This window comes from Myotis nattereri (assembly GCF_964212035.1).
Source record: "Myotis nattereri genome assembly, chromosome: 3".
Classification (NCBI taxonomy): Eukaryota; Metazoa; Chordata; class Mammalia; order Chiroptera; family Vespertilionidae; genus Myotis; species Myotis nattereri.
The window spans coordinates 186,961,697-186,969,627 of record NC_138077.1 but is presented as its reverse complement, the minus strand read 5'-3'; positions in this window follow the sequence as shown (position 1 = coordinate 186,969,627).

Here is a 7,931-nt window from a genome sequence, read left to right as displayed (position 1 = left end):
GTGCTGAAGCCACTTGGAGTGTGATTTCTGTCGCGCAGATACCAGAGCCCTGGCCAACCCCGAGTTGGAGCCTGGACACCGGGTGTGGCAGTGAAGGCTCCTGTCACGGGCGCAGGCTGAGCAGCGTGGGATGTGGGGCCCAAGGCTCGACCTCAGTCCCAGGCTGGGCATTTGGCAACCAAGCAGTTGGCCAGGAAGGAAGTGGTCTCTTACGGTTCAGGCTCCACCAGAGGCTCAGGACTGCCACTGAGCAAGGGTCCATGGCCCCCCACCCCCACCTCCTCATGGACGGATGCCAACACGATAGCACCAGCTTTAGAGAAAAGGAGACAGGAGGCTCGGCTCAGGCCTGTGCTCCTCAGTCCAGGACGCGGCGGGATTGTAAGGGGTAACAGTTAAGGGCCCACCAGCTCTCGTAGGTGGTGTAGCCAAGGTTGAACTTCTAACCGGATCTTGTTAAAACAGGATAGAAGCAGGCTCTGCAGCGATAGGACTTGGTGGGAAGATGTCAGGATAGGATGCCCTAGCTGCTTCCTGAGGGTTTAAGGGACAGGCTGTGAGAGAGCCCAGCCCTGTGCCCCGGGGCAGGCCTGAGAGCAAGGCAGGAGCACACTTCAGTGTGGTCCTTCCTAAAAGGAGGCCGAGTTTGGAGAGGTGGAGTCAGATCCCCACATACAACCCAGCCAATATACTGATGAACAGCGTGTGTGAGTGTGTGTGTGTGTGTGTGTGTGTGTGTGTGGCGGGGGGGGGGGGGGCGGGCGGTTGTGGTGCTGACGATGTGAGGGTGCCTGGGAGAAGTGAGAGGGTTTGGAGCTAGAAGAGTTTGGGAAGCCTGATGCCCCAGGACTCTCCTGAAGCAACCTCTTTCAAAGGTCTAGTCAAGGTCACTTGGGCTGCCAACCTGTGGTGCGGTTAACTTCCCAAGCCCCTGTCAGGGCTGGGATCCTGCTTACTGTCCCAACTTCAAGGCTAAAGAATTAGCCAGAGGCAAAGGGTTTGATCCTAAAGCTTCTGCCATTGTTTTTGCAAACATTGTGTCCCCCCCCCCCCCAAAGAATGGAATTGGAAGGCCAGAAAATATGGTTTGGGGAGGAATATATTTGTATGCTCAGCCCCTAAGGAATGTCTAAGTAGCTAGGGGAGTAAACCCAGCACTGGAGTAGCTGGCCAGGGCACTCACCTGTTGCCTGCATCCAAAGATCTGGGTGGGGATTGAGTATCAGATGATGTCAAGGAATTATGGCTAATTCTGTGTTATATGTGTTGTTCGTTTTGTGTGATAATGACACTGTGGTCTGTTTGTTTTTTAACCCTTATCTCTTAGAAGTGCCCACTGACATAATATAATGGATGACTTTGCTTTAAAATACTCCAGGAACAAAAAGGTCAGGGGCAGAAGAAGTTATAAAATAAGTTGGGAAACCAGTGGTTTTTTGTTCTTTTTTTCATCTTCATATTCCTATTTAGTCAAGCAAACTAATCACACTTGCCATGGAAATTGGAAATTGTAAGAAGACAAATATATTTAAATGCTGCTCAATGACTTAAGTTTCTCCAGGCTCCCCAGATCTGCAGGCTTCTTCACACTCCTAGACTCTGGGCCTAAGTGGCCTTTCTCTTTTCTGTAGTTACTCAAGTTCCATCTCCAGCGGTGTGCTGTGTATTGTGTGTTAACCAGTGCTTCTCAGAGGTTCACTGTTCTCTCTGTCCGGACGTTTGCAAGTGAAAGAAATAAAGGGCTAAAATCCCTCCACGTTTTTCAGGTGTACAGTTTAATATACCCCCGCTGACCACTGGGATAAGCGTGACAAATACTTCAGGGACTTGCTACTCCAAGCACAGCCCTCCAGCAGCAGCAGCGCATCATCCAAAAGCTTGTTGGAAATACGGGATCTCAGGCCTCACCCCAGACCCAGGGAAACAGACGTCTCCAGGTCCCTAGCTAATCTGTGTACACATTGAAGTCTGGGAAACACAGACCTAAGCTAGCGAGAGCTGTGTGGTGCCTCCCCTCTTCTAGATGAAAATTTCAATGGCAATACCTTGTTCTCCTCCATCATAGGTGCATTGAAAATGGGTGAATTTATTATTTCATCTTGAGTTGGTGAGATTAGGGAGAGCCCTAACTAAACCTGACCCAGGAAAGCTGGACCCAAAGTCAAGCTTCCTGACCGTTTTTGCTCCTAGAGCACATAAAAATGAGATTTGGTTCCATTTATGAGAAATTTTAGGCAGTTTTATTCTGGACAGCACTCCTGTTGGGGAAAGTGTACAAAATGTTTTCAAAGCATCAAAAGGCTGACACGGTGCTATGGTGTCACAGAGTCAAAACCCGAGAAGCACTCCCTCTCCCTGTAGGTCACATGGTGGCCCACATGGTCCCCACACAGCTGAGGAGTCCTTGGCTGGCAGGGGCACAGACTGGTTACATGTGACAGGGATTGAACAAATAAGCAAATATGCCAAGGATCAGCCTCAGGTGTAAGTTTCAGGTCTTTTCAGGTCTTAGCTGAGCCTGTGGCTTTCCCTGGGCACGAGCAGTGACTTTCTGATTTCCCCCAGATATGTGGTTGCTTTTGATTGTCCCCTAGACTTTCATGTCCGGCTCCCAAAAGGAGAAACAAACTAAAATGAATGGGGTGGAGGGAGGCACCAGGCCTTTGTATCCCCTGGGAGTCACTTCAGCTATTATTCAGGAATTATTACCTTACTGATTCTCATGTAATCCTCACCAGAACTTTCGGAAGTTGGTGCTGTTGGAGTGTTTTCAGGCTTATGTAAAATACTCATTCGAGGGTCCTCCCCTGCATCTGGATTAGGTCTGACGGGGACTCTCGAGTGGCGCATAGACCACACTTTGAGAAATATTCCCACGTGCCATACTGACTTCTGTGTGAGCTCCACAAGGAGGCTCTGGAAGGTGGGATTCCACTGTCTGTAGTGGAGCTCAGGTTTCCTGACTCCAAATCACGTTCCTTCCTGGTGTCTGAAAATGACTTATGAAAATCAAATTCTGTGCACAGGGTAAAGCGAGGCATTTCGTTGTACTGTATGCATATCGTTGTCTTCTCGGCTGGCTTCTTCTCCCTCGCCTTATAAACATGTCTCCTCATCCTAAAAAAAAAACCTTCCCCAAAATTTGCCTATTTTTAGAGCTACTGGAACTCCCATGGTGCCCAGGGCAATTTTCATCCCAGTATGAATGATAACCACATCCCTTTCGTTCTCACAAGCACCCTATTTGGCTAATATGTAAATTGATATGGCCCCAATCACGCATCTGCCCTTCCAGCGGCAGCCCTTGTTTCCTTCATCCCACTTCAACATAGCCGGTGAGCTTTAACTCTGTACTCTTTTAGTCTTGTTGGCTACATCAGCAGTGAACAAAACGGATAAAATCCCTTACAGAGCTTACCTTCTATGAGAGAGAGTAAAGTTAGTATAGATGAGCAGGTGAGGGTATGCACTATGGAGAAAAATCAAGCAGGGTAAGTAAGGAGGCTGGGAGATCTGGGTGTGGGGAGGGCCTGCTACGTTAAGTAGACGGTCAAGGAAGGTCAGAGTGGTCAGAGACCTGAAAGATCTGAGGGAGAAAGCCATTTCGTTATCCGGAGAAACAGTCATCCTGTTGAGAGAGGAAAGCAGGTGTCAGGCCTTGGGTGGGAGTGTGCCTGGCCCGGGGAGGGAAGGCCTGAGGCTGGGGTGGAGGAGGCTGGGGGAACAGTATGGGAATGGGACAGATGGGGGCACAGGTGCAAGTGACACTGAAGCCTCTGGAGGGTCTGACATGGTGTTTAAGATGCCCTGCTGCGTGGAAAGGAAGGTTTCAGGGAGCTCACCCAGGAGGTTACTGCAATAATCCAGGTGAGATGCTGGAGGCCTGGGTCCGTGGGATTGGGAGTGGTGAGAAGTGCTCAGATTCTGGGGGTTTCAAAGGTAGGATTTTAAGACTTATGGGATGTGGACTGTGAGAACAAGTGAGATGTCAGGATTGACTCTGAGGGGCTGGGACCTGTCAGGATGGACCTAGCAGGCTGTGGGCTAGCAGCTCCATTCACCCTCCAGCTGCTGTAGTCTGGGGTCCACCTCACCTTCCCAGGATTGCCTCCACCTCCTTGGAACTCTTGGTTTTGATGCCAGCTGAACCATTTCTACTTTATTCTTTAGGACTCTATGATGTCCCTGATTCTTGATTTAATACATCATTTTTCAGTCATCACTTTTATGTCTATGGTCTTATTTCAAAAGTCTGGGACTCCACCCTCTGCTCTTCACAGATGCTCCTTGAGTAATGTGACTTCATCTATGACCATAGCTTCAATAGCTGCCTGATGAGTGTCAAACATTCAGCTTCAACCTACCTGACTCAGCTACAAATCAGCTTCTTGCATACTCCCCATGGATGGCCCAGAGGTACCCCAAACTCCATATAGCTAAAACTGAGCATACCCCTTTGCATTCTCTATTCCAGCAGATGGCACTATTTGCATCAACATACCACAATCATGCTAGATTCTTCCCTCATCCTCATCCCTACATCTATTCTAGCTAGTCACAAAGATCTGTCAACTCCATTTCTGAAAACATCTCAAATTGGATCTCCTTTTCCTTCTGTCATGTCTATGGTCCAGGTCTCATTACTCATATGGACTTATGCAACAATGTCTAAATTGGTCATTTCTGATTAAACTTTTTTCTTTGCCCCAGAGTAATATTTTTGAAATGAAAAGCATTCTATTTAAAAATAATCCAGATTCCCTTTCACCAGCTAGCTGCCCTAAGCCTGTAAAGTGCTAAAACATCACTCAAATAGGTATAAATCTACTCACTTCTGTACCATTTATAGCCTTATAAACAGGCAGCCAGATTAGAGATGTAAACTGGCCCCCCTCTCCCTGGGGCACCATTCCAAGCAGAGTTGCTAAAACTGCTCCTTCTCAGCCACAAGCCAGCCTCACCAGTATCAGACTAGTCCTTCCTCCAGCAGAACCAGAGGACTAAGCCTGTCCCGTGCTACACTCCCGATCGCCTGTCTACCAGATGTTAAAGCTTCCCCCTTTTCAGCTGTAACTATCTTAATTCCCATGAACTCTCTCCTACTCCGATTCTGATCCAATCTTGCTCCCTTCCCAAACCTCCCACCTCTGAAAGCCAGTCACCAGCCTATTCTGAATATTCCTTCACCTTCTTATTCTCCCTCTAACAGACTCACCCCTAGGACACTACCTCCCTCGGAGCCCTTTCAGTGGTGTTTTCTTCTTTTAACCCATTACCATGATGCCCGGTGGTGGGCTAAGTCTCCTGTCACACCATTGCCACTTCGACGCCATTTTCCTCCCTCATAAGGCCTCAACGCCAACTTCCTTGAAGCCCGCACCTTCAGATTATATCTGTTATCCAGCAGCATTCCTTGAAGATTTTCATTCCAGGGTCACCATCCTGGTCTTCTCCATGGTACTTCTACCATCACTTGTGGCCATCTCATTGCCCAGAGAGGATTCTTTGAACACCATTGTCTATTTCTGACCTTTCCACTTCCAGCAGTGTCTCTTCGTCTTCCACTCACACGACCATACCTACATGTCATCACCAGTAACTGTCCATCTCAAGCTAAGCATGCCAGTCTAGGACCACTACCTCCAACTCCCTTAAATTAGTACTCCTACTCCATTGAGTTAATTTGGAACACTTGCCAAATCCTGGACCAACTCAAGTCACCAGAGAATGCTATGCTTTTGTTGGCTTTGGCTAATCAGACCCATCCCTGGGTCAGGGGATGGTGGAAGTGGATGTTGGGAACATTACTGTCAACTGTAGCTCTACATGCATTTTCAATATTTCTGCTCTATCCTTCCTCTGTTGAAGTTAGGCGGCAAAGCCCTGACTAAACCCAACCCCCCACCTGCTGGCAGTTCTATTTCCCTAGTATATTTGCTTTCCCATTCCCTACGACAACGATTTCAGTCATGCACTACATAATGTCTCGTCAATAGCAGACCACAGGCAATGATGGCCCCGTAAGCTCATAATGGAGCGGAGTTTTGTCTAAGAAATGGAAGGGTCTGTGGCTCAGGATCTCCGAGGGGATCAGTGTGTGCTTGGCAGTAGATTCCATTCCTCACCACCTCAGTTTTGAAAGCAGATTACATCCCAGTGACCGGCTCAGCAGAGGAGCCTGTCCCCTCAGGCCTCCGAGATGTACATCTTCAGAGGACACTGCTGTCAATCCCTGGAGGACCTCAGATCCTGCACACGGACACAGGCCCACAGGAGCGACCGCAAGTATGTACCGCTGCCACTTCAGTAAGGACTCTCCGCAGCAGTGTGGAGCCACCTGTCCCTCCTGTACTTTGTAAATTTTTTTTGGTTATAATGATACTAGAGGCCCGATGCATGAAATTCATGCAAGAGTAGGTCTTTCTTCCCCCGGCTGCCGGCACCAGTTTCCCTCTGGCACCTGGGACCCAGGTTTCACTCGCTGGCCCAGGTTCCCCAGGTTCTTCTGGAAAGTTGTCCAGTCTAATTAGCATATTACCAGGTACACTTTTATTATATAGGATAAAGTGTAAATTTTTCTTCCATCAATCAATGCCAGAGAGCCCTTTGAACCAGATGGGGCAATGAAGCAAAAAACAAAATTTCCGAAGTTAAAATCTAGAGGATCAGCTCTAGATCCTCTGCATGTTAAACACCCTCTCCATGATTTCTAGGCATACCAAAGTTCCTTAATCTTTTGCTCCAACATGCAATAGCCAAAACCACATTGCAACAATCCCCTAATCTCTCCCATCTTAATGATTCCTCCTGATGACCCTCAAGCCAAGTTTTATTCCCTCCTTAGTCACTGTCATGGTGACCTACACCTTGCCTAGCCGATTTGGTTTCTTCTTTGTATTTCCAACCAATCCAACTAACATACTGTTCATGAAGCAGCATTGACATTCTATATGCCGTTAGAAAGCAAGCAGGGAGGGGAGAGGGTTTGTGGTTCAGTTATAAAGTCTACAGTAGTGTAATGTCCTAGGCCAGGCATGGGCAAACTACAGCCCATGGGCTGGATCCGGCCGTTTGAAATGAATAAAACTAAAAAAAAAAAAAAAAAAAAAAAAGACCGTACCCTTTTATGTAATGTTTACTTTGAATTTGTATTAGTTCACACAAACACTCCATCCATGCTTTTGTTCCGGCCCTCCGGTCCAGTTTAAGAACCCATTTTGGCCGAGTCAAAAAGTTTGCCCACCCCTGTCCTAGGCCTTCAGTCATTTACCATCCTGACACCCAGAGCAACTTCCACTCCTGCAATCTCCATTCACAGGAAATGCCCTATACAGATGTGTCATTTCTGTGACATTGCCATATATCTTTATAACCCTATATAATAAAAAGCTAATATGCAAATAGACCAAACGGTGGAACCAGAACCAGTCACTATGATGTGCGCTGACCACCGGGGGCGTGCGCAGAACACAGCAGGTGTCGGGATGGTGGAGCAGGTGAACAGTGGTGCCAAACCAATGCGAGGCACTGGTTGCTGTCATCGGGGCAAGCCTCTCTTGGTTACCGAAAATTCTTTGCTCCTACGCCGCGGTTCTGCCTGGCACTTGCATCCCCTGCTGGAGTCTCTCTGCTCACAACCACTGTCAGCACCGGCCCCTCTTGCACCTGCAGCCGACACTGGAGCTGCCACTTGTACCTGCTGCTGGTACCTGGTGCAGTCCCAATCACTTGGCATCATCAGTGGGTGCGAGCAGTGGCTGACCCCTGAGGGCTTCTCCACCTCCTCCTGGCTACAGAGGGGTGATCAGGCAGCAGCTGCTGCTTGTACCAGCCCCAATCACTCTGCGCTGTCAGTGAGTACAAGCGGGGCCAGTGCTATCAGCATGTGTGAGCAAGAGAGGGGCTGACAGCAGACAGTATCGAGGGCCATG